Source organism: Ranitomeya imitator, chromosome 5 (genome assembly GCF_032444005.1).
Source record: "Ranitomeya imitator isolate aRanImi1 chromosome 5, aRanImi1.pri, whole genome shotgun sequence".
NCBI classification, from domain to species: Eukaryota; Metazoa; Chordata; class Amphibia; order Anura; family Dendrobatidae; genus Ranitomeya; species Ranitomeya imitator.
The window spans coordinates 681924698-681950759 of NC_091286.1; the positions used below are offsets into that span (position 1 = coordinate 681924698).

Sequence of the window (26062 nt, forward strand, 5' to 3'; positions counted from 1 at the left end):
AGAAGTTATATTCTTGTACATAGGGGGCAGTATAATAGTAGTTATATTCTTGTACATAGGGGCAGTATTATAGTAGTTATATTCTTGTACATAGGGGACAGTATTATAGTAGTTATATTCTTGTACATAGGGGGCAGTATTATAGTAGTTATATTCTTATACATAGGGGACAGTATTATAGTAGTTATATTCTTGTACATAGGGGCAGTATTATAGTAGTTATATTCTTGTACATAGGAGCAGTATTATAGTAGTTATATTCTTGTACATAGGGGGCAGTATTATAGTAGTTATATTCTTGTACATAGGGGACAGTATTATAGTAATTATATTCTTGTACATAGGAGCAGTATTATAGTAGTTATATTCTTGTACATAGGGGACAGTATTATAGTAGTTATATTCTTGTACATAGGGACAGTATTATAGTAGCTATATTCTTGTACATAGGAGCAGTATTATAGTAGTTATATTCTTGCACATAGAGGCAGTATTATAGTAGTTATATTCTTGTACATAGGAGCAGTATTATAGTAGTTATATTCTTGTACATAGGAGCAGTATTATAGTAGTTATATTCTTGTACATAGGAGCAGTATTATAGTAGTTATATTCCTGTATATAGGGGGCAGTATTATAGTAGTTATATTCTTGTACATAGGAGCAGTATTATAGTAGTTATATTCTTGTACATAGGGGCAGTATTATAGTAGTTATATTCTTGTACATAGGGGACAGTATTATAGTAGTTATATTCCTGTACATAGGGGGCAGTATTATAGTAGTTATATTCTTATACATAGGGGACAGTATTATAGTAGTTATATTCTTGTACATAGGAGCAGTATTATAGTAGTTATATTCTTGTACATAGGAGCAGTATTATAGTAGTTATATTCTTGTACATAGGGGGCAGTATTATAGTAGTTATATTCTTGTACATAGGAGCAGTATTATAGTAGTTATATTCTTGTACATAGGGGGCAGTATTATAGTAGTTAAATTCTTGTACATTGGAGCAGTATTATAGTAGTTATATTCTTGTACATAGGAGCAGTATTATAGTAGATATATTCTTGTACATAGGGGGCAGTATTATAGTAGTTATATTCTTGTACATAGGAGCAGTATTATAGTAGTTATATTCTTGTCCATAGGAGCAGTATTATAGTAGTTATATTCTTGTACATAGGAGCAGTATTATAGTAGTTATATTCTTGTACATAGGAGCAGTATTATAGTATATTCTTGTACATAGGGGTAGTATTATAGTAGTTATATTCTTGTACATAGGAGCCGTATTATAGTAGTTATATTCTTGTACATAGGAGCAGTATTATAGTAGATATATTCTTGTACATAGGGGGCAGTATTATAGTAGTTATATTCTTGTACATAGGGGTAGTATTATCGTAGTTATATTCTTGTACATAGGGGCAGTATTATAGTAGTTATGTTCTGGTCTGGAATAATGTAGATATGTTGAATATATGTTATGACATGTGCTGTTCTCCGGGCGTTGTGCAGCTCTGAGTATTTCTGGAGCTAGACGCCTCTGGCCATCAGACGGTGCTTGTTATGGCATTTCTTTCATGTATGAAGTGTGTTCTGTTTAGGAGGACTCCTGTTAGGATGATGAGAGAACATGGCAGAACATAGGACCCCGGCCCGGCTCGGCCTCTGCAGGGAGGTACAATGTAGATGTGTCCTCAGCCTCTGTGAATGGGAAGGACAGGGGCGCAGAATTGGAATAGCTCTTCTGTCTCCTGGCAACTCTCCTGACGCAACAAAAAGTCATTTGAAAAAAAAAAAAAAAAGAAGAAGGGGACACATAGAAAATGGGGAGGTACAAGTGCGAATGAATGCGGATTGCGAGGAGCCTCCGCAGCCACAATGACCTGGAGGCTGGGAGGGAATCCAGACTGGAGCATCTCCTGAGCGGAGGAGAAGAAGACGCGCGGAAACCCGGATCCTCCCGGGATCACATCCCAGGTATGTGCCGCCACATATCACACGTATGACCGTAACCTCTACCACGTGCAGATTGATCCAGAAAAAGACAAAAACGCCCGGTATGGCAGAGTCCAATGCCATCCACCTGTGCAGCCGTCACTGGCAGCGCCATCCGTCTGCCCCCGATTGTCAATGTCTGCACCATCACGTCATCTTATACCAAGCCCACTCCTTTCCTTAATAATATCCAAGGTCTTTGTTTTCTGTCCCTTTAACCAAAGCTTGGTCTTTGTATATTGAAAACTTCTGCAATTTTCTATTATTCTCCATGCGTCAATTTCTAACCATTCGTAAGATCTCTGCTTGCTGCCAGCAGATAAGAACACACAAAGCTTCCCTTTAATGGTTCCAGTCACATCCTTGCTACATTGTAGAAATGTAAAAAGAATGTCCACAATTCTGTCCTGTGCTGGACTGATACATTGTAACAACACCCTCAGCTCTGTGAGCAGGACTAAGACAAGAGAATATGTTCTCATTAGCATCGCGTCTTCAGTCTACAGCTCTGCCAGGAAAGCTATGGCAGTCAGATACTTGAGAAAATATTTTAGATTTCCATTTACTGACAGCAAACAGAGATCTTGGAAATAGGAAGGAATTAAAGGGCAGAATATATGGTAAAAGTGACCTACCAGGGTGCTATCCACGGAATACGCCTTATTTACTATGACTGGGCGACATTTGTAAAGTATCAGGTGACTTGTAAGATTATATTTGTAAATTGCCTGAAAAGCAATTACTTAACGAGTGAGTGAAAATTATGAGAAGATAAGATTCTCTGCTGTTTAGATTTGGGGCACAGAGTTTGGAAAGCAATTATAGATCTGCCATCTGGAGCTGTGTGCAATTCAGTACTATAAGATATATATATATATATATATATATATATATACAGTATATATATATATATATATATATATATATATATATATATATATATACTGCAGATCGTAAGGATTTCATAGAAATCAAGATTCATCCATTGTCCAAGACTAAGTAGGAGAAATCTGACACTATGGTGAAAACTTCCACCTCCTTGTCATTCCAGGAAAAGACAGATAGTGAACAAGAGATTCCAGGCAAGTTTTATGCATACGGGCAGTATTATACTACTATAATACTGCCTCTATGTACAGGAATATAACTACTATAATACTGCCTCTATGTACAGGAATATAACTACTATAATACTGCCTCTATGTACAAGAATATAACTACTATAATACTGCCTCTATGTACAGGAATATAACTACTATAATACTGCCCCTATGTACAAGAATATAACTACTATAAGACTGCCCCCATATACAAGAATATAATTACTATAATACTGCCCCTATATACAAAAATATAACTACTAAAATACTGCCCCTATATACAAGAATATAACTACTATAATACTGCCTCTATGTACAAGAATATAACTACTATAATACCGCCCCCTATTTACAAGAATATAACTACTATAATACTGCCCACTATGTACAAGAATATAACTGCTATAATACTGTCCCTATGTACAAGAATATAACTACTATAATACTGCTCCTATGTACAAGAATATAACTACTATAATACTGCCCCATATACAAGAATATAACTACTATAATACTGCCCCTATGTACAAAAATATAACTACTATAATACTGCCCCATATACAACAATATAACTACTATAATACTGCCCCTATATACAAAAATATAACTACTATAATACTGCCCCTATATACAACAATATAACTACTATAATATTGCCCCTATGTACAAGAATATAACTACTATAATACTGCCCCTATGTACAAGAATATAACTACTATAATACTGCCCCTATGTACAAGAATATAACTACTATAATTCTGCTGCTATGTACAAGAATATAACTACTATAATACTGCCATTATGTACAAGAATATAACTACTATAATACTGCCCCATATACAAGAATATAACTACTATAATACTGCTCCTATGTACAAGAATATAACTACTATAATACTGCTCCTATGTACAAGAATATAACTACTATAATACTGCCCCATATACAAGAATATAACTACTATAATTCTGCTCCTATGTACAAGAATATAACTACTATAATACTGCCATTATGTACAAGAATATAACTACTATAATACTGCTCCTATATACAAGAATATAACTACTATAATACTGCCCCATATACAAGAATATAACTACTATAATTCTGCTCCTATGTACAAGAATATAACTACTATAATACTGCCCCTATATTCAGGAATATAACTACTATAATACTGCCCCTATGTACAAGAATATAACTACTATAATACTGCCCCTATGTACAAGAATATAACTACTGTAATACTGTCCCTGTGTACAAGAATTTGTCCTTGAATATTCAGCACTCTGACATTTCAGGGCTCTCATACTATTCAGAGAATATAAAGGTCGGCTCAGAAATTCAGATATTAATGAATGAGACTGTGGGAACCAATTAGATATTAGAGTGTTGCACGCTACATTTTTTGGACTTTTGCTGTTAAATGGACTGCACAGTTCGCTCCAAAAATATATCTATATTTGGTGTGATCGCCCGTCACCTCCATGATCAGTATCTGGTGATCGCCCGTCTCCTCCATCACTTCTCCTCGTCACTTGTACACAGGTTCTGGAGGATCTCACAGGGGATGGTTCCAAACATCTTGGAGACCCGACCCCGGATCTTCTGTGTATGAGGCTTGTGCGGATCCTTCCGTCTCTTCATGTGATCTGTTGTGAATTCTGCTCTTGGGTTCCCTCCAGTGGTTGTAGGTGGGAATGCAGTTGTCTCTGAGTCACAGTCCTGGCCAGGTGTATCTGCTAATTGCTGTTCAGACGGGACGATGTGAGATCAGGGCTCTGCGGGGGACGGATCATCACCTTCAGGACTCCTCATAGTTACTGACATAGGCTGGATGTTGGAGGTTGGTGTCCGGCTGTAGAATAAATTTGGAGCTAATCATAATGTAATTACATGAAGGATAAGTGTCTGCCTGCATTTCTCAGCATTGAGGACACCATTTATCCAAATCCAGAACTCCATTGGTTGAAATGCAGCTATAAACTTACCGGAGCCTCCACCATGCTTTACTAATCCTGCAGACCCTCAATGTCATTTTCCGGTCTCCGGGAAATAAACTGTTTCTGTTAAATATTTCACATTCCGACTCCTCAGTCCAGAGATCTACTGCCATTTTTCTGAATTCCAGTTCCTATGTTTTCTTGCAAAGTTGAATCACTTGTCCTTGTTTCCATTTGGAAGGTTTGGTTTTTGGCCACAATTCTTCCATGAAGACGACTTCTGGCCAGACGTCTCCGAACAGTAGATGGGTGTTAGCTGATCCCATTAGTTGCTGCCAGTTCTGAACTGATGGCACTGCTGGGCATCTTCCCATTTCGTAGAGAAGTAACATGATGTGTCTGTCATCTGCTGCACTAAGTTTTCTTAGCCGTCCACTGCGTTTACTGCGTTTACAGTCCTCAACTTTGCCTATTTCTCCTTCCTTCTTCAAAAGATCTTGAACAGCACGATCTTGAAACCCCAGTTGCTTTGAAATCTTTGGCTGGTTGACACCTCGCTGATGCACTGTAACTACCTTGCGTCTTGTTGTTGTGCTCAATTTTGCCATAGTATATGACCTGTGACATGAAGCTGTCTTCCACAACCTCAACTTTTTAGCAGACTTTGTCTCTTCCTCACCCAGTTTTATGCCTCCCACATGACAGTTTCTATTTAAATTAATACCTGCAGTTTAATTTACATATGAAAATGATTATCTTTATCATTTGTTTGGTATAAATGGTTACTCTTACACCTGGCTATAACCCTAAATAATCTTTGACTAGAACAATCGATGATGTTTTGAAGATAAATTACAGCCGCCAAAATATTAATTTAATTTAGATTTATCTTTTGTCTATTCACTTTTGCGCGGGGTTTACGTCTGCAGTGACTATAGGCTTGTGAATCCTCAGAGCGTGCACACTGCATGCTGTCAGGACTCCAGCGCTAGGAGTAGGTGATTTGCATAACTCCGCCCACATTCCAACTAGACTTATCTGATCTTGCTCAATTCACTGAGGCCGGGCACGTCTAGTCGGCATGTGACCGATTATATACATACATCATACGTGTGACCCCGTCGCTTGCATTGGAGAATCCTGACAGTGTGCAGTGTGCACTGCCTAATAAAGTTTGCTATTTCTGTAATTTTTTTGTAACGATGTGCATTTTTGGATTCCACATAGTGTAGTCTACAGCAGGGCGATCATTACATGACATAACTCCTCATTGTCAGCCTCTATAATTAGTAGGTGGGAGTCAGGAGGAGCAGTCATTGTGCTGTCACCCAGTGCCTGCCTGTCTGCGAGGTGTCAGGACCTCAGGCTGCCAGTCCGGTAGTGATGAGCGGCTGCACAGAGGTAAGGACTCCTCGCGGCTCAGTGATACAGATGTAGCAGAGCTGAACCTTCTTGTATAGGGTTGCCAAATTGATTTTTTTTTCTGAACATCTTATCAAAAACTCACGGACAGACAATATTTTTGGAAAAATCTATAATAAACCATTATAATTATAAGAGATCCAAGTCTGCAGCTGGTAATTCTTATATGGAGACATCAGCCGCAGTCACTGGAACCTGGAAACTGCTGATAATTACAGTAAAAAAATATCCGTACAAGTTTCTTCAGCTTCAAAATAACCACGGACGCCTTCAAATTTTTTTTTTCACGGACAGTGCAAAAAAAAAAAAAAGTGTCCTGTTATTACGACCATCCTGGAATTTCAGCCCTGTATCACCAGCTGTAATAACCCACTCAGCTCTGCTACATTGTAATCTGCCGTCGGATTCATCGCATGTTAGAAGGTTTTATTGTTAGGAAATTGTTACTGTGTTCTAGTTACACAATGGAGAAAATCTATCAGCTGCTTCTGACATTCTTCATAAGGGTCTTACATGGGAAAAGGTGACATTTTATCTTATAAGAGATAAAAATGTGGATATAAATGTAGATAAATACACAAAATAAAAAGAAAAGAAATATGAGATGTGTGATAGATAGATAAACGATAGATAGATAGATAGATAGATAGATAGATAGATAGATAGATAATAGATAGAAAGATAGATAGATAGATAGATAATAGATAGATAGATAGATAGATAATAGATAGATAGATAGATAGATAGATAGATAGATAGATAGATAGATAGATAGATAGATAATAGATAGATAATAGATAGATAGATAATAGATAGATAATAGATAATAGACGATAGATAATAGATAGATATTAGATAGATGATGATAGATAGATAATATATAATAGATAGATAGAAAATAGATAGATAATAGATAGATGATGATAGATAGATAATAGATAGATAGATAATAGATAGATAGACAGATAGATAGATAGATAATAGATAGATAGATAATAGATAGATAGATAGATAGATAATAGATAGATAGATAGATAGATAGATAGATAGATAGATAGATAGATAGATAGATAATAGATAGATAGATAGATAATAGATAGATAGATAGATAGAAAGATAGATAGATAGATAGATAGATAGATAGATAGATAGATAGATAGATAGATAGATAGATAATAGATAGATAATATATAACACTGGTCAACAGCATTTTTGGTGCCAAAGATATTTCATCGAATTTAGGGTATTTTTGGGGTGCTGATTCTGAATATGTCATCAGTTTTGCCAGATTGGCTCAAGTTTTTGAGATTTTTGGTATCTTATTTATAGCACTTGTTGGTAAATGCGACGCATCATCTCATTAATTTCTTTGGATTAGTACTTGAACTGAGCAGTTCTCAATATAGTTTTGTGTTAATTAGTGTTCTAAAAGTTTGTTCATAGCTTGATTTTTGCACTAACTTTATGTTGTTGTCTGTTTTCCAGTGAAAAGCATGAACTCATCAAGAAGAAGTTGTCTTAACGATCCAGACTCATTCTGTTACATTTGTGGTGAATACACACTGCCAAAACATAGAAGAAACATAACAGACTTCGTAAAAAAAGTGTATTTTGCCTATTTTGGGGTTATGCTTGGGGACCAAGACAAGTTTTGGGCACCACACATAGTGTGCAAAGCATGTATCGAATTATTACGAAAATGGAGCAAAGGACAAAGAAAAAGCTTCAAATTTGGTGTTCCAATGGTGTGGAGAGAGCAAAAAAATCATCATGATGACTGTTATTTCTGTGCAGTGCAAGTGCAAGGATTCAATAAGCATAAGAAACGAAAATGGGAGTAACCTAACATGGAATCTGCAAGAAGGCCTGTCCCTCATTGTGAAGATGTGCCTGTACCTGTGGTTACCATGTTACCTGACCTTCCCCCACCTGATGATGATGAAGTGTGTATTCACCACAAATGTAACAGAATGAGTCTGGATCGTTAAGACAACTTCTTCTTGATGAGTTCATGCTTTTCACTGGAAAACAGACAACAACATAAAGTTAGTGCAAAAATCAAGCTATGAACAAACTTTTAGAACACTAATTAACACAAAACTATATTGAGAACTGCTCAGTTCAAGTACTAATCCAAAGAAATTAATGAGATGATGCCTCGCATTTACCAACAAGTGCTATAAATAAGATACCAAAAATCTCAAAAACTTGAGCCAATCTGGCAAAACTGATGACATATTCAGAATCAGCACCCCAAAAATACCCCAAATTCATTAAAATATTTTGGACACCAGAAAAAATTTTTTTTTTTGTTGACCTGTGTAATAGATATATAATAGATAGATAGATAGATAGATAGATAGATAGATAATAGATAGATAGATATTAGATAGATGATGATAGATAGATAATATATAATAGATAGATGATGATAGATAGATGATAGATAGATAATAGATAGATAGATGATGATAGATAGATGATAGATAGATAATAGATAGATAATAGATAGATAGATAGATAGATAGATGATAGATACATAATAGATAGATAATAGATATATAATAGATAGATACTGTAGATAGATAATAGATAGGTAATAGAAGATCTCGCACGTATTATTTTCCACACCGTTCTCTTTTCTCACATGTATCTTGGCCTCCAATGTCTGCTGTGCATTATGTGATGTATACATATTATTACATTATCCATAGAGATGACTGTATTTATCGGTGTATATATTGTTGTATGTATCTGTATATACAGTGGGATGTAAACGTTTGGACACCCCTGATTATTGTGAACAGCTAAGCACGTTGAACATTAAATGATCTCTAAAAGGTCTAAAGTTAAAGACGACACATTTCATGACATATATATTGTCATCTTTTATATTTTACAAATTACAAAAAGAAAAAAAGGGGTCGTAAAAGTTTGAGCACCCTGCCTGGTTAGTACCTAGTAGTAGCCCCATTTGCAAGTATCACAGCTTCTAAACGCTTTTTGTAGCCAGATAAGATTCTTTCAATTCTTGAGGGATTTTCCTCCGTTTTTCCTTGGAGAATTCTTCCAGTTCTGTGAGATTCCTGGGGCATCTTGCATTCTCTGCTATTTTGAGATCTAACCATAGATTTTCAATGATGTTCAGATCAGGGGACTGTGAGGGCCATTGTAAATCCTTCAGTTTGCGCCTTTTGAGGTTGTCTATTGTGGATTTTGATGTGTGTTTAGGATCATTAGCCATTTGTAGAAGCCATCCTCTTCCTCTTTTCACCTTCAGTTTTTTACAGATTGTGTTTTCTTTGCATCAAGATTTTGTTGAAATTTCATTGACTCCATTTTTCCTTCTACCCGTGAAATGTTCCCGGTGCCATTGGTTGCAACACATCCCCAAAGCATGGTTGATCCACCACCATTCTTAGTTGATGTTCTTTTCTTGAAATTCTGTGTCCTTTTTTCTCCACACATTCCTTTGACTATTGTGACAAGAGAGTTCTATTTTACATCATCGGTCAACCGGACTTGTTTCCAGAATGCATCAGGCTTGTTTAGATGTCATTTTGCATACTTCAGCCTCTGAATTTTATGGTGAAGATGCAGGAGAGGTTTTCTTCTGATGACTTCCAAGAAAGTCATATTTGTGTGTAGGTGTCTCTGAGCAGTAGAACGTACCACAACTTCAGAGTCTACTAAATCTTTCTGAAGGTTTTTTTGTAGTCAAGCGGGGGTTCTGAATTGCCTCTCTAGCAATCCTACAAGCAGCTCTCACTGAAATTTTGCTTGGTCTACCAGACCTTATCTTGACCTCCACTGTTCCTAATAACTGCTATTTCTTATTTACATTTCAAACTAAGGAAAGGACAACTTGAACATGCTTTGCTTTCTTCTTATAGCCTTCTCCTGCTTTCAGGGCCTCCACCATTTTCATTTTCAGAGTGCTAGGCAGCTCCTTAGAAGAACCCATGGCTGCTGTTTTTTGGCACAAGGTTAGAGGAGGCTGGGTTTTTATAAAGCTGGGAAATTTGCATCACCTGGCCTTTCCTAACGATGATGGTGAGCAAGCCATAACCCTAACAGGCTAATTAAGGTCTGATACCTTGGTCAAAGGTATCTGAGCACACAAGTTTCCAAGGGTGCCCAAACTTTAGCATCAGACCCAGTTCTATATTTGAAATTTTTAAAATCTAAAAAAAATTTTTTCTTTTTGCTTAAAATATAAAGGAGATTTGCCATCTGTAACTTTAGCTCTTTTAGAGAACATTTCATCTTCAACTTGCTTAATGATTATTAATGACTCTTTCCTGGTGCTTCTGTGATCACACGGACGCCCCCCAGTAATAAGCGCACATGTAGGGGAAACTTCACGGCAAGTTTCTGCAAAGAATAGGACCACTCTAGGGACTTAGCACCAAGGTCGATGTTCTCAACCCTTGTCCAGACCGGGTCATTCTGTGCCCAGAGAGTCATTATATCCTTACACAAAGCCAAAGAAAAGCTGCCAAACAGCGCAGAGGCCAGATCCAGCAGTCACAAGTCACTGTCACAGGAGGGTGATGCCGCCCTCTGCTGGCAGTAGCTGGTAATGAGTCACAAGAATCTTACACACAAGGAGCTCAGATACATTGCATCACCGCCATGGAGATTATTATACAATGCAGAAAAGTAATATCCATGGAACTGCTACTTATATGGCAATATTGTTCATTACCCCTTAACATGGCCGCCAGTAAGAAGGACTGATTATTGCCTTTAAGAAGTTCTGGGTCACATACAGTACTGGGCAAAAGTTTTAGGCAGTTATAGAAAACTTGTGAATAACTTAGTTATGGAAAAATTCTGCACAGTAAGACTATGTGCGCACGCTGAGTATTTGCTTGCAGAAATTTCTACAAGGTTTCGCATCTCTTGGCAGCAAAAACGCTGTGGCAAAAATGCGCGTTTTGCTGCAGTCTTGCCGCGTTTTTTATGCATATTTTTTGCATGTGTTTTTGTAGAGTAATGAAGGCTTTTTAAAGCTAAATAAAGATATTTAAAAAAAAAAAGTTTTTGATTGATTCAACGCTGTCATTGACACGTAGCCCTAGGTTCCATAATGAAAAGCTGTCAGCCTGACACCCTCATTACTAAGTCGGTAAGTAAACACACAAACAAATACACACGTACGCGCAGACACATTGTTACCAGCCTATGTAGAGGCATTAACAGAATGAACCTACATAGGCTATAACCAAACAGCATCTGCTAGTTTTTATAAACAAATAAAAAAAAATTGCATGGAAGAAATTTTCATAACCAGCTGAGGGAAAGCCGACAGCTGAAAGCTGATAATAATATTCTGAGAGGGGGCCAATAGCCATAATGGTTCCCAGGCTATTAATATCAACTCACAGCTGTTTGCTTAGCCTTTACCGCCTAGTTTACAGGGGGACCCCCCAAAAAATTGACATATGGTCCCCCTGTAAAATATACTAAGCAAAGTCTAGGCAGACAGCTGTGGGCTGATATTAATAGCCTAGGAAGGGGTCATGGATATTAGCTCCCTCCAAGACTAAAAACATCAGCTATCTGCTGCCCCAGAAAAGGTGCATCTATACGATGCACCAAACCTGGTGTTTAGCCTCGCTCTTCCCTCTTCGCCTGGTGCAGTGGCATATGGGGTAATGGTTGGGGGAGGTTGATGTCACCTTTGTTTTGTCAGGTGACATCAAGCCCACAGGTTAGTAATGGAGAGGCTCAGAAAAAACGCACCAAAAACACACCGTATGCACAAAACCTTACAATGTTTTCATAAATGTAAGTGTTTTGATGGGGTTGTCCGGGTTTGGCACAAAAGTCTGAAGTTGCTCTATCTGAATGCTGACATGTGCACATAGCGAACTATCAGAATTGTCCTGTGTCGGCAGCGAGACCAGGTGACGGTAAGTATGCAATATATTTTATGATCTGATTAGACATGCACGTGACTGCAGACATTGAATCCAAACATGAACTACCTCTTTAATAGTTAATTGGTATCAATTATCAAAATGCAACGCAACTGAATAAAAGGGAAAATCTAAATCCCATCAATATTTTGGTGATCGCCCGTCGCCTCATTCATCAGTATCTGGTGACCGCCCGTCTCCTCCATCATCAGTATCTGGTGACCGCCCATCGGCTCCATCATCAGTATATGGTGACCGCCCGTCGCCTCATTCATCAGTATCTGGTGACCGCCCATCGGCTCCATCATCAGTATCTGGTGACCGCCCATCGGCTCCATCATCAGTATCTGGTGACCGCCCGTCTCCTCCATCAGTATCTGGTGACTGCCCATCAGCTCCATCATCAGTATCTGGTGACTGCCCATCGGCACCATCATCAGTATCTGGTGACCGCCCATCTGCTCCATCATCAGTATCTGGTGACTACCCATCAGCTCCATCATCAGTATCTGGTGACCACCCATCGGCACCATCATCAGTATCTGGTGACCGCCCGTTGCCTCATTCATCAGTATCTGGTGACCGCCCATCGGCTCCATCATCAGTACCTGGTGACTGCCCATCGGCTCCATCATCAGTATCTGGTGACCGCCCATCTCCTCCCTCATCAGTATCTGGTGACCGTCCATCAGCTCCATCATCAGTATCTGGTGACTGCCCATCGGCTCCATCATCAGTATCTTGTGACCGCCCATCTGCTCCATCATCAGTATCTTGTGACTGCCCATCGGCTCCATCATCAGTATCTGGTGACTGCCCGTCTCCATCATCAGTATCTGGTGACCGCCCGTCGCCTCATTCATCAGTATCTGGTGACCGCCCACCGGCTCCATCATCAGTATCTGGTGACCGCCCATCGGCTCCATCATCAGTATATGGTGACCGCCCATCTGCTCCATCATCAGTATCTGGTGACCACCCATCGGCTCCATCATCAGTATCTGGTGACCGCCTGTCTCCTCCATCATCAGTATCTGGTGACCGCCCTTCGCCTCATTCATCAGTATCTGGTGACCGCCCATCGGCTCCATCATCAGTATATGGTGACCGCCCGTCGCCTCATTCATCAGTATCTGGTGACCGCCCATCGGCTCCATCATCAGTATCTGGTGACTGCCCATCGGCTCCATCATCAGTATCTGGTGACCGCCCATTGGCTCCATCATCAGTATCTGGTGACCGCCCGTCTCCTCCATCAGTATCTGGTGACTGCCCATCAGCTCCATCATCAGTATCTGGTGACTGCCCATCGGCACCATCATCAGTATCTGGTGACCGCCCATCTGCTCCATCATCAGTATCTGGTGACTACCCATCAGCTCCATCATCAGTATCTGGTGACCGCCCATCGGCACCATCATCAGTATCTGGTGACCGCCCGTTGCCTCATTCATCAGTATCTGGTGACCGCCCATCGGCTCCATCATCAGTACCTGGTGACTGCCCATCGGCTCCATCATCAGTATCTGGTGACCGCCCATCTCCTCCCTCATCAGTATCTGGTGACCGTCCATCAGCTCCATCATCAGTATCTGGTGACTGCCCATCGGCTCCATCATCAGTATCTTGTGACCGCCCATCTGCTCCATCATCAGTATCTTGTGACTGCCCATTGGCTCCATCATCAGTATCTGGTGACTGCCCGTCTCCATCATCAGTATCTGGTGACCGCCCGTCGCCTCATTCATCAGTATCTGGTGACCGCCCACCGGCTCCATCATCAGTATCTGGTGACCGCCCATCGGCTCCATCATCAGTATATGGTGACCGCCCATCTGCTCCATCATCAGTATCTGGTGACCACCCATCGGCTCCATCATCAGTATCTGGTGACCACCCATCTCCTCCATCATCAGTATCTGGTGACCGCCTGTCTCCTCCATCATCAGTATCTGGTGACCGCCCTTCGCCTCATTCATCAGTATCTGGTGACCGCCCATCGGCTCCATCATCAGTATATGGTGACAACCTGTCGCCACCATCATCAGTATCTGGTGACCGCCCATCGGCTCCATCATCAGTATCTGGTGACCGCCCGTTGCCTCATTCATCAGTATCTGGTGACCGCCCGTCGCCTCATTCATCAGTATCTGGTGACCGCCCATTGCCTCCATCATCAGTATCTGGTGACTGCCCATCAGCTCCATCATCAGTATATGGTGACCATCTGTCGCCGCCATCATCAGTATCTGGTGACCGCCCATCGGCTCCATCATCAGTATCTGGTGACCGCCCATCGGCTCCATCATCAGTATCTGGTGACCGCCCTTTGCCTCCATCATCAGTATCTGGTGACCGCCCGTTGTATCTGGTGACCACCCGATGCCTCCATCATCAGTATCTTGTGATCACCTGTCAGCTTCATCACTTCTCGTCACTTGTGCACAGGTTATGGAGGATCTTGTTGTTGTTCCAAACATCTTGGCAGGCTCAGACTGGCCCATAGGGGAACAGGGGAATCCCCCGGTAGGCCCCTGTGCAGATTTGGGCCCCCAACCAGACTGTGTGGGCAGTACTTGGCATAATTCATTCTGTACAGATTTTTTAAGACTACTTTAATCCACAACTCCATTTGCTGAAATGCATTCACAAACTTGCAGGACCCTCCACCATCCACTATTACTTCTGTAGACCGTCATGATGGTGCTGCTCTCCGACCTTCGGGGAGCAAATTATCTTGAGCAACAGCCAAATATTTCCAATTGTGACTCCTCAGTCCTGAGCCCCTGCTGACTTATTTTGGCACCTCAGTTTCTATATGTTCATGTAAAGTTGATTCGCTTGTCCTTGTTTCCATGTTGAAGGTTTGGGTTTTTGGCAACAGTTCCTCCATGAAGACGGCTTCTGGACAGACTTCCCATAACAGTAGGTGGGTGTTAGTTAGTCACAGTGTTTGCTGCCAGTCCTGAGCTGATGACACTGCTAGACATCTTCTGATTTAGAAGGGAAGTAACATGATGCGTTTTTTTTCTGCTGCACTAAGTTTTCTTGTCTGACTACATCTACGGTCCTTATTATCGCCATGTTTTGATGCTTCTTGAAAAGACCTTGAAGAGCATCTCGAAATCCCGGACTGCTGTGAAATCTTTATCTTGGGCGACACCTTGCTGATGCAGTATAACTACCTTGTGTTTGCTCAGTCTTGCCATCATGTATACCCTGTGACATTAAGCTGTTTTTCACATCCTCACCTTTGTAGCTGAGTTTGTTTGTTCCTCACTTCATTGTAATCCTCCCACACAACTGTTTCAGTTAATGACTGTGTTTTAATGTACATATGAAAATGATGTCTATTTTTTTAAGCTTCTTACTTTTCAGAATTGTTTCCACACTTGTTTAAAACTTTTGCACAGAACTGTATGTGGGGGGCGCTATTTCTATTCATAGGGAAAGTTATACTTCCATGATACTGATTTAATAATAGCACCAAATAAAGCCATAAAGAACCAAAGGCCAGTGCAGACGTAGAGGCGCCATAGTGTCATGTGTCACTGACAGAGCGCATGTGTGCAATGGAGACGGCCCTGAAAATAGGGGGTCACGTGCAGGCTGGACCCTTGCCCTGTTACTAATGAGTGGTGAGACCTTTGGTCCTTTGTAGACATGTCAAGGTTTGGAGAAGTGACCTCCTGCCCCAAGTCAAGGGGAAGATTTCTCATAGGAGTCCAGTTCCCACAGACACGGGGCCAGTCCCCCATCGGCAGATCTCTGGGGTCGTGCTGTATAATGGCTGATTTTACAGCTCCTGGCACATTATAGACATGCTAATTGTGGACACCCAGTAGTCATGAAGTGCGGTGGCCCGGGGGCACAATAATAAAGCCGCTCATATTCACATTCCGTTTCCAGGGTTTATGAAGACATAGGGGATTTCTCTCTTTGTGCTCAGGGTTTTTGAGAAATTTCCAGTGTTTAGATTGTGCTGTGATTTTTCTCAGGCTTTCCGAGGGACAAGACGAAACTGTCCTGGGAAGTGGTGGTGACAATGTGTCCTCTGTCCTCCGCTGTATATTATATTTATATCTATCTATTGTATTATCGTCATCTAATACACATAATTTCTAAGCGATTTACTTTTACTGTAGTTGTCTATGGTTGTTACTTCCTTACAGATATCTGAACTACGCACCATTACCTCCTTCTGGCCACCGTAGGACGTGATGGCATGCCCTGACCATCCTGTAGGAGCAGACACTGCGATTGTCAGCTGAACTCCTCCCGAAATGGCCGGGATCGGAGAACACTCAGATCTGTTTATTCCTAAGGAAAGATACGGAGAACCCTAAAAGAACAGAAGACTTCACCATTGTGAGCAGATCCCAAGGATTTGGTGGAAGAGAGTCCTGTCTGTAGGTCCTCCGCTAACAAAAACGGTTGTCTCATGAGGATGACCACGTGTAGACATCATAAAAGGGAAGATGTTGTAGATATAGACCTCCCTCAAGGAGACACATCTGACAGCCCGACTTTAAGAGAACGTTCTGTAGACATGAGCCATGAATGGCTGCCATCTTATCCTACATCTTCCCGCTGCAGCCGCAGCTTTGGACAAGGCCTCCATCGGCAAAATCGAATTTCTAGGCAGGAACTGATATGACATTGTATATTTCCAGCGTTTTGCTCTGTCATAGAAGCTAAACATCGATATTACCAGCGGTGGAGAATCCATCAAACACCAGCCGGCACCAATGGCACCTCCAGTAAAGCGAGATCCTGTGAATAAATTATTCACAAAAGGAATCGGGTGAAGAGTTGAGGGATCATTTGGATGAAAGGTATCAGAGGCGGATGTGAGAAACCTTTCCGATGAAAAGGGTCAGTAAAAGAAGTGAAGACTCGTTCTGATAAAAAGGATCATGGGGAGATGTGAGGAATCGTTCTGATGAAAAGGGTCAGGAGAAGAAGTGAAAAAATCGTTCCGGTGAAAAGGATCATGGGGAGAGATGTGAGGAATCATTCTGATGAAAAGGGTCAGAGGAAGAAGCAAATATTTTTTTCTGATGAAAGAGGTCAGAGGAAGATGCGAAGAATAATTCTGATGAAAGGGATCAGAGGTGGATATGAAGAATCGGCCTGAAAGAGGAGTCAGAGGAAGATGTAAAGAATAATTCTGATGAACAGGCAGTGCACGGGGAAGAAAAACTGCAGCAAAATACATAGCTGGTCCTCTGATATCTGGTGGAGGTAGACTAATGGTGAGGGGAATGTTTTCTTGGCACACCCTCTGATATTTGTGGATGGATGACTTCTTCCTGACAGGCTGGTGTGGTGGAGGTCCAGTAATAGTGTGGGGAATGTTTTCTCAGCACACCCTACCTCTTGAAGATGGGTGTCTCCATCCTTTAAGGCTGTTGGGGGAGCAGTATGGGCGGGGGAATGTTTTCTTGGCACATCTTGACTCTTCTGATACCTTGGACAGTAGTGCTTACCTAAGTAACATTGTGGCCGATCAAGTTTATTCTTTCTTTGCAGCTGCCACGAAAGTCAGATAGTCATGGATGGGTTCCAAGAACATGACATTGAGTCTTTTTTGCTTCTTTGACCTTCACAGTCCCCGAATCTATGGGAGGAGGTAGAATGGGCTATCCTGGGAATGACAGTGCCTCCACCTATTCTGTCCACATGGTCCAGTATTCCTGCGGAAGGATTTCAGCACTTGGGGAATGTAAGCCGTGATGGATTGCCACGATTCTGAGGTCCAAAGGAGATCCAACTTGCCACTAAATGGCAGCTTTCCCAGACGCCTGGTTGTCAAATTAGTCGTTAAGTAATAATATATTCATCACTCCTGTATAAGGTGGATTTACATTCAGATGACAACTTCCATGGGAGATGTTAGTGTTGTGAGGAAAAAAGATTTTTTGACACTGGGATTTTTGTATCTTAAAGAGACACGTTCTCTAACATTCAGGTAGAAACGGATGACAGGTCTCCTTCTGGGCGTCTCTTCGTTCTTGTCGGTGCTTGTCGCTGCATTTACGATGTAAATTACAGGAACTTACCGACTTATTGTATTCGACCAAAATGTCAATCATCACAATTTCTCGGGATTAAAATTCTGTAATTTCCCCAATTAAACTTACAATTTAATCGCTGCCGAGATCAAAGGATTAACATCTCCCCAGAAGGAAAGACGGCAGTGGTTCCTACAAGTCTTGGCAGAGTAATGTCAAGGACGACTCGGAAGAACGGTGTCACATATAAACATGTAAACATGCAAACAAAACATCTCATACCCACAACTAGTGACCCTCGTAAAGCCTTTTAGACTATGTTCACACTTGGGGTTTTTTTCAGCCATTTTTTTTTTTTGCTCTTTTTTTATATACAAACTTCAAACAGTGCCAGCAAAGGCTATGAGATTTCAGAAATCTCTTGCACACACATTGTTTTTTTTTTCTTTCCTGACTGACTGGGAAAACGGCTGCTTGTCTCTTCTTTCAGCCTTTTTACCGATAGAAAGCAATGAGTAAGTGCAAAAACACAGCAAAAAACGCCGCTATCAGGTTCTGCTGCATTTTTTGGGAGAAAAACCTTAAGGAGGTTGCATCATGATTTTTTTTTTGGGGGGTGGGGGAGGTACTAAACTTTATCAGCATGCACAAAAGACAACAAAAATGCAATAAAAAAAAATCCTGCTTTTTGTAAACAGCTTCTTTGATCGGGTTTTACGCAGCAAAAATGCAATGTGTGAACATAGTCTAAATGGTCCCACACAGCCTTTTCAGAGTAAGTTATGTGTTCTACTTGATCAATAACATTAGTTCTGGTCATTATATGACTTATATCCTACATTTTCACTATTTCTAAATTTACAATTGTCTCTGAGCTGGTGGGGAGGAGACTAGATGCTATGATGTCTCCCGGGCGCAGCACAAAGAAAGGGATTCCTCCTCTTTGTCATTTTTTTTAGCACACAGACAAAAGCAGCCGCACAGAGGACATTACACAGTAGTATTAAATGGTGTCGATAATGACTTTCTAGGATCACTGCTTTTAATAGATGACGCTGAAGCTCTAGCTCTCTTCCTCTCCGAAGAGACAATTTGCATAAAAAAGTAATAAATTCTAAACAGTCATTCCTTTTTTTATGCGATCTGGCAATTGCTTGTCCTCCAGCTCATGCAGTGATAGACTAGCTAATGTATTTCTCTCTAGCCTGAACTGGCTGATAACAGTGAACAAAAGACTGCAGTCATCTACACAAAGGATTTTAGTTTTGCCGTTCCCAGCCTGTAGCAGACAGGTGCGCGCTGATTCATGAAGTATTAATGCTTCTGGTAAACGAGTGTTCCGAATGTTCTGAGTGTTCTGAGTGTTCTGAGTGTTCCGTGAAGAATGTTACATTGTGTTCTCTTACTCCACTTGTTTCCATAGAAACCACACATCAGTGTTCTTAATCATCATGAGTCCATTAAATGGCCAAAAGGGTAGCTGAGGGGTATAGTCTATAGACTATCGATCAGGGGATGGACGTCATGGCCGATGTGTCCAGAATGACCCACCTGCAGCAAATATTCTCACTTTGATCCCTTTCTCTTACTGGTTTCCGTCTATTCAGATCATGAATCAATATTTAGTCTTGGACAATCGCTGGATAAACAGAAGGGAAGATAAGAAAGAAAGAAAAATCTTCTTTTTTTTTTCTTTTTACAGAATGACGATAATATGACACCATGGTTCACACGTTGCATTTTTGCTACATTTTTTTTCTGCAGGCAAAACCTGCTCTCTTTGGCTGCTTACAAACAGCAGGTTTTTGTTGCCTTTTTTGCTGCGTTATTTTTGCTGCGTTATTTTCTCTTGTGCATGTTGGCAAATATTAGTGCCCCCCCCAATAAATATGATGCAACTTCCTTAAAATGCAGCACAAGCTGATACCTGCATTTTTTTTTGCTGCGAGTTTTCTGCATTTTATCACTTAGCCATTGCTTTCTATGGGTGAAAAAATACTGAAAGGAGTGACAATGACGTGCTGCAGTTTGCAAAAATACACTTTTTCTAAATCAATCATGAAAAAAAAAACAATGTGTGTGCATGACATTTCTGAAATATCATAGCTTTTGTTGGCACTGTAAAATTCAGCTTATAATTTGCATTAAAAAAACGCAACGTGTGAACATAGCCTTACACTTTGCACATATACCAGCTTATGCTCTGGCTCATGTTTGTGACTTTGCTGTAGTTTTTTGCACTTTATACAAACAGGGGCGTGGCCCACCTCTTTAAGGTCAGTATTTCATGTATATAGATTCTCTTGTACAGATGTCTGAACTAGTCGGGCCCCCTGTCCTGCTCTGCGTTTATTCATATTGAGGTCGCCTGACACAAGGTAAGGTTTTAATAGAGCGACACGATAGGACCGTCCCAATGGATACACCTTGTCTTGGTGGGATGGTTTTTACACTTTTTTTTTTAATCAAAATAGTGTTAAGTAAGTGTGACACTCCAGGGTTCTGGTCGTCACAGTAGCATTGCTTTCCTCCAGGGGAGAGTGTTGCTACATTCGGAGGCAAGGAAGGATAACTGCATCCAGGTACCACAAACATGCCACACATTCATACTCCAGGCCACCAGGGGGAGCTTTTGATCCTATTTATTAGGTGACTCCCCATATATATATAACTGGTAGTCTGTAGGGAGAGTTAGTTAGTTCCTGACACAGTTAGTTCCAGACATCCGTCTGAGGAGGATAGATGTTTCACGGAGCTGTGCATGCCCTAAGAGCTGCAGCTCCCAGAAAGAGACATTTTGAAAGCAGAATTGATTGCAGTGAGCATGAAGGACAGCGAAGCACAGGAGAGGATACCAGAAGGGGACCAGCCTCGAGCAGGCTGCCTCCTTCTGAGGCGCAGAACGCCGATAGTCATAACACCGAGGTAGTAAGGACTTCTACGTCTTACTTCAGAGACCGGCAGGACAACTAATTGCACGTTACCCAAGAGGCACGGTGACACCCCACAGAGCCGGGTTATCTAAGAGACCCTCTAAACAGGCTCAAGTCACCAGTCATACGGGTTTTGTCCTTTCCTATATGGGGGACAGAGAGAGAGAGAAACACCACATCTGTGAGGACCTTACGAGAGACTTAGCAGTAAGGGACTAGACCACAACAGCGCAAGGGAAGGCTATTGATTTCTACCTTGACAAGGGGACTCTGGACTTGCCTCCAAACCGGCCAGACCCTACCTGCCCTGTGATCCAGTGCCCTGGACTGTGGCTGCTGAAGACTTCAGTAAACGAGGTAAAGAGACTGCAACCTTGTGTCCTCGTTCTTCTTTGCACCTCTCACCATTCTACCATCTACACACTGGGAAGCCCTGGGGACATACTTCACCTGTGGGAAGGTATACCATCTAGCTGCCATAACATCACCCCAGCGGACCCCTTAAAGCAGCGTCGGTCACCTTGACCGAATACCACAGGTGGCGTCATGAACATAAACTGTATCCCTTTAAAAACCTTTCCCTTTTACATGGGCGCCCAGGGCCATGGACAGGGTCGCAGCCACCATGACATCCCCCTGTGAACCGCAAGACCCGGTACCAAGTAACACCTGGCCCGTGGGGTGACTCATAAGTCCTCTATGTTATTTACATATACTATTACTATTTTTTTATTTACTTATTACAGTTGTCATACTGTAACTGTATGTGATTAGAGAAAGGGTCTCTGCACTGTCTCTGGAGCTGGGGCCCTAACTATCCCTGCTACCAAAGGTACTTCTGATGGTGAGGAGGTTTGGGCCACGTGCCTTACTGCTCTCCTGTTATACCCTAAGCTGTCCCCTCCTCCACCCACATTAGGCCTGGGACAGATATATTAGTGCATAAACACGTAAGACAAACAGGGATAACAGAAAGCAACTAACAAACAAAACACTTACCAAAGGTAGGGAGGTATATAGGGAGGGATACAACAATCTCCAGCAGCAAAAACGATCTCCATCCCAGCACAGCAACTCTAGGGAACCAAGAAGTAAACTTTCCCTGGTGAGGAAGAGAAGGTCTGGCCAGATTTTATAGAGAGAGGAAATGACCAGGTCAGAAACAGCTGTGAGATGGAGCTGCATGTGTCCAACCAGCATAGAAAGGGTAGTTAACCTCTTCAGCACCAAAGGAAACAAAATCCATTTAGTATGCAACACGAAACATACAGGCTAAATGGAAGACCTGCAATTCACACTACATAATGATTTTCTAACCCAAGATCTCCCAGTAGAATGTGGCCCACTTGTAACAACAGGTATACGCTCATTAAGTCTCCATTAAAAAATCTCTTTAAATGTCTCATATTGTCTAGTGTAGGGACCATATGAGCTTCTCAGAAACGTCTTAACCGTAGCTGGAGTCAGGATGCCAGCCTGATTGGTGCTGACCCTTTATCACTTTATGTGATAAAGTGGTAGTCCTTCCAGTGTATACAGCACTCATTATCATATAAGAGTTTCGCTACCATGCACAAACATGTCACCTCTTCGGAATTTGCTGGGACAGTCCAAGTACATTTGTGGTTTCCCAGCAAAAATGGGTGGACTTTGTATAAAATCCACCCAAAAAATAGAATTTTCTAACTAAAGGGGTTAAAATAAAAAAAAACACAACACATTATAGTCATCTGTCCTTGGCAGTCATCTGACTACTTACGTCACCTCCGCACCCTCTCCCTGGTCCTACATTTGGCTCTTTTATGGCCACAGGCCCATGTGGTCATGTGGGAGGTGACACATCTTTGATATCAATGACACCTGTTTGTCATAACCAAACTGACTGCAAAAGCTCGGGAGGAACCAAAGACCCAAGTGTTGGACTGGTGGAGAGCTGTGGCGGAGATGACGTAAGGAGTTGGGTGAGGGTCAAAGACAGGTGAGTATACTGTGATTTTTTTTATATTATAACCCCTTCTCTCATCTTTATGTTTTATGTTTGTGGTCTGAGAGACCTCAAATCATAAAAATGTTGTTTTGGAGGGAAGTTTTAATTTTATTAAGAATGAGTTGAATCTACTGGCTGAATCAAGCTAATCGGCCCCAAACAAATTCATCCCTCTTGGTATGCATGGAGCACACTAAGAGGCCGTGTCCTTATCATGGAGCACACTAAGAGGCCGTGTCCTTATCAAGGAGCACACTAAGAGGCTGTGTCTTTATCAAGGAGCACACTAAGGGGCCATGTCCTTATCAAGGAGCACACTAAGAGGCCGTGTCCTTATCAAGGAGCACACTAAGAGGCCGTGTCCTTATCAAGGAGCACACTAAGAGGCTGTGTCCTTATCAAGGAGCACACTAAGAGGCTGTGTCTTTATCAAGGAGCACACTAAGAGGCCGTGTCCTTATCAAGGAGCACACTAAGAGGCCGTGTCCTTATCAAGGAGCACACTAAGAGGCCGTGTCCTTATCAAGGAGCACACTAAGAGGCCGTGTCCTTATCAAGGAGCACACTAAGAGGCCGTGTCCTTATCAAGGAGCACACTAAGAGGCCGTGTCCTTATCAAGGAGCACACTAAGAGGCCGTGTCCTTATCAAGGAGCACACTAAGAGGCTGTGTCTTTATCAAGGAGCACACTAAGGGGCTGTGTCCTTATCAAGGAGCACACTAAGAGGTTGTGTCCTTATCAAGGAGCACACTAAGAGGCCGTGTCCTTATCAAGGAGCACACTAAGAGGCCGTGTCCTTATCAAGGAGCACACTAAGAGGCCGTGTCCTTATGTTAAGTGATTGTTGTTTTTTTTAATTTTTTTAATTAGTTTCCAGACCCTTGACTGCAGTACCAGGTGGTAATGCCCCAATGGTCACCCCTCAAGACCAATGTCAGACTGGCCTCCTAATTAGAGGTGATTTTGGAACCAATAAGTTGCTTCTAAGATTTATTATAAGATACTTCTCAAATGTCTGCCAGTAATTGGTGCGTCAGGTGTTGCTTCTCCTTCAGAGTATCTTGGTGAGTGCCCCAGACAGAATCACGACCCCAATAAAATTAACTTCTTGAGCTTCCAGTTGGAGATAGAATCTCGAGTGTCACTTTGGAAGCTCACACAGATATAATTTGAGTCTCTTCCTCTGACCCCCTCGCACTCTGCTTTTGGGCACACTTGTCCAGGTGAGGCACCTCCAGCACAGTGTCATGTGGCTCCCTCAGGCCTTTCTAGGCTATAGCTCTCTGTGGCTGCATCAAGCTAATATCTTGCACTCCTCTTTGCATCTTTCACTCCTTCACACAGAGGTTGTGTTACACCAACGGGATGCTTGCCCCCTCAGATCTGCTTTTTGGGCATCTTCGATCCACTGACATACAGATAACAGGAGTCCTACTAACACCCTCAGTAATTACACTCGTCTCACAGCAGTAACCTCCATAGCATCCTCAAGATCCGCTGTCTCAGCTCACCCAGGATCACTCACTTCTGTGACCATCACTCCGCCAACACTCCCCCCTAATGGTGGATACTCTCACTCATGGACGGCCGGTCTTTCACATCTGGGAAAGTCACATCTCCCCTTCAGAGCATTTACGTATGTGTTAGTCCCTCGCCTTGCTGCTTGTGGCCTCTGCAAGTGACTTACTACTTGTGACCTCTGCAAGTGACACCAGGTGATGGGGAAAACACACCCATATACACACTGGAAGCAATCAAATTCTTCCGCCTATGCACAGTGTCTCGTGTCCTGGTCACGTGCCACCTAGAACTCCAATCAGCTCGATGTATTTTCGCACCTCATTGGCACCAAACACCTACAACCCTCGTGAAGTATTTTCTTTAATGTAGAGCAACCTATGCACTCATACCGGGATACTATCTGGATTCAGGCACCAAACACCGACCACTAAAGTCCCTTTTACATCACTTAACTAAGTAACATATTAGTTTGGGTATGGAACAACAAACATGGCAAAATTCTTCTCCTGTGTAAAAGGATGTTACGACCCTTTTACAGGACATTTCTTTGAGGATTATCCCAATAATGGAAATATTACAATTATCTATAAATTGTGGGATCCATCTGGGCCGTCATGTCTGACTGTGGGAGAGGAGGTAAGGGGGAAGGTTTGCCTTCCAGTCTTTTTTGGGTGTGTATCCTGACAATAGTGATTCCTCCTGAATCGTTCCACCAGGTATCTACTCTATGAATGGTCGTCAGGAGCTTAATGGACTGTTTGTATCTCTGTCACATTTCAAAGGATTCCTGATACTCCCCCGTCTCGCCCCCGCATTGTGAGCATAGGATTCCCACGACCCGTGAAGTGTCTAGGCCAGACAGGATGACTATTACTATGTGAAAAGATGGAGATTTTTATATTGTGCTGAACTATGAAAGCGAGGCCAGGGTCTTCTCTTCAGGTATCTTCTGATGACGTTCGTAATCTGATCACACAGGCAAAGCTTTTAGCTTGGGATAAAAAAAAGAAAAAGTCCAAGATGCTCCCATTACTGGAATTGTCTATCCTTCACAATATAGGGCATCAGCGCCAATCTGGCTGCCGAAGAAGGTCCACCAATGTAACGACTAGCTACAACGTAATATCGGCAGTGATACATTGTTACAGAGCAGTTTGTGGCTACACCTCACCCATCACATATATGTATGTTCAATCTGGTCCTTGAACA

General features: G+C 41.8%; 1 protein-coding gene across 2 annotated transcripts in view; it reads left to right on the forward strand.

Annotated features, from left to right (window-relative positions):
• Positions 1-1705: 1705 nt before the first annotated feature.
• Positions 1706-26062, forward strand: part of FAM167A (family with sequence similarity 167 member A) — a 54930-nt gene continuing 30573 nt past the window's right edge. Inside the window, exon 1 of one of the 2 annotated variants that reach the window (XM_069728376.1) lies at positions 1706-1992. The gene's annotated coding sequence lies outside the window, so the exon portion shown is untranslated. Of the gene's footprint in view, positions 1993-6354; positions 6453-26062 lie in introns of those variants that run through there. The other variant, XM_069728377.1, reaches the window with a different exon arrangement.